This window comes from Oratosquilla oratoria, chromosome 16 (genome assembly GCF_046742065.1).
Source record: "Oratosquilla oratoria isolate Oo_2021 chromosome 16, ASM4674206v1, whole genome shotgun sequence".
NCBI classification, from domain to species: Eukaryota; Metazoa; Arthropoda; class Malacostraca; order Stomatopoda; family Squillidae; genus Oratosquilla; species Oratosquilla oratoria.
Window position 1 is genome coordinate 39,384,901 of NC_134792.1, and position 2,500 is coordinate 39,387,400.

Below are 2,500 nucleotides of genomic sequence, written 5' to 3' on the forward strand. Positions count from 1 at the left end.
CGACTTTCGAAAAACTCTAAACCCCAGAGAACCCTTCCCCCCACCAGTAATAGATGAGTGAATTAAGATCAATAAATAATAGATAAAATACAAATATTGAAAGCTTCCGAGCTGTTTGAGATTCCACGTGATGAGAACTGTTGATAGACCGGGACTGTGTTACTGGGCTGAAAGGGTTAGCTTAACCGTAAGGGGGTGGAAAATCCCCTTGCAACGAGTTGTATGAAAGGTGAAGCTGGCAACTCAGACCCGGTCGCTTACGTCACGACAGCGCAACAGCTGAAAAAAAAAAGAATAAATAAATAAAAAGAAAAAAGGAAAAAATACTTGGAAACAATGCTACCAACTGCGACACACCGGCAGTAGCCCAGCAGGCGAGAGGGTCACAAAAAACCGACAAACAATAGCAACTATGCGACGAGAGTAAGCGGAAAGATATCCAGGCGAGCGTGGATTGCCACTGCCCGTGCGCTCCAAACCTCTGCGGTCGGCTCGAAACCTGAACGATATTCCTTATGACAGAACTCCTCCGTTGCTGAGGACTGGTTTCCCATCTGAATGAAACCGGGTAAAATGATGTACAATGTACTTTTGTTTCTATTTATTTACGTACATATTTATTTATATATTCATCGATTTCTTCACATATTCCATTTACTTATCTATGTATTAATCAATTCATATATTTATATATTTCTTATTCGTTAGTTCATTGATTCATCTAATTACCTATCTACTTATCTATCTCTTTATTTTGTATCACTTTCTTTAATCATATATTCATCTATCTACTCACTTATCTATGTACTTATTTATTGATTTGTTTATTAATCTATGATCTACCCATTTCTCTTTCTTCGCTCCTTTATTTTTTTCAATCATCTACTTATCTGTGTATAAGTGGTTAAAAAATGTCCCTTTCCTTTTCGCCTCATGACGTTTTTTTATATGTTTTGTTCAATCGAACTCCGTATGATTAAATAATTTATGGATAGGGATGAAAGATGGTAAGGGACATTGAATTGACTATTGTAGGCCTTATGGTCTCTTGCAGTCTCTCCCATTCTTATGTTCTTATGTACAGGGGAAGAATTTAAGATCTAAGGGGAGGAGTCTCATGGCGCACCTGGGGAGGAACTTCGGGTTTTCAAAACTGGAAAAGAATGTGTCCTGTAGTGTATATATCAAATGAAACAAACATACACTGCTATAAAGACGTTTATAAGATATTGCTGCTTCAGTTTTCATCTCACAAAGGAACACAAAGGAAGAACAAACAACAGCAGGACTTCTGGCCCTAAGGATGCTGTTTGTGTTGACTATACTAAGCTACAGTTAAGAAAACAGGGCAACTAGGCGATAGAAGATGAACTAACAATGCTGCTACCACTATCCTGTCCAATTACAGTTGAATGCCGGGCTGTGAGCTTTTCTATTTGAGACTATTTTGTGACTTAGGTTTGATGTGACTGTTCCTGCTGATATGATGTTCAGTGGTATTAGATTACTGTGGGTAATACGAGTAGGACTGAAAGTTTGGCCATGTAGGCTTAAAATCAAATGAAAGTTTTGTATTGCAAAGGTCTCGTTATTACCTTCTGCCTTCTTTCTTCGTTTGTTTCTTTCTTGCTTTCTTGTTTTCTGTTGATGACAAAAAAAATGCTTTTGACTTTCCCAACAGCTTATTTGGACATTAAATCAAATAAAAAAAAAATTATGATCCATTGAAATAAAGACCTTTCTTTAAGTCATTATAGTCAGGAAATATGTCTGTTTTCATATTTTTCTATAACTACCATTTCAAAATATGATAAAGAAAAAAAATCATAATTGAGAATGGAAAGGAGGAACTTGAGAAATATTCGATGGATCACAAGAGGGGGAAGAGAAGAAGAAGGAAGAGGAAGAGGAGTAGGAAGAGAAGGAAGAGGAAGATGAGAAGGAGGAGGAAGAGGGGGTGGAGGAGAAGAAAGGTGACTTAGGTCCCTAAGAGCGCTTTTGGGTTGGAGGAACCCTGGACTCTTCCAAAAGAGTTAAAATCATGTCATCGATTGTCGTGTTGGCAAGGCTATAGACAGCGTCCGTTAGGGCTACATGTAGAGCTGTGCGGAATTCGACGGGAAATAGACTGTGTCGAGAAAGAGGTCAGACCATTCTTTCCTTTCCTCCTGCTCTTCCTCCTCCTCCTCCCCCTCCATCTCCTCCTCTTTATCCTTCTCCTTCCTCCTCTTCCTCCTCCTCCTCCTCCTCCTCCTTCGTATCCTTATCATTCCTCTTTGTCGCCGTCTTATTTTTCTTCTTCTCTCTCATCTTTTCCTCCTCCTCATTGTTCTTCTTTTTCTTTTTTTCTTCTTTTTCTTGTTCTTCTTTTTCTTCCTCTTTTTATTCTTTTTTCTTATTCCTTTTTTTTCTTCTTCTTTTCTTATTTTTCTCTTTCTCATTTTTCTTTTTCTCATTTTTCTTATTATTCTCTTTATTCTCCTTTATTTTCTCCTTATTC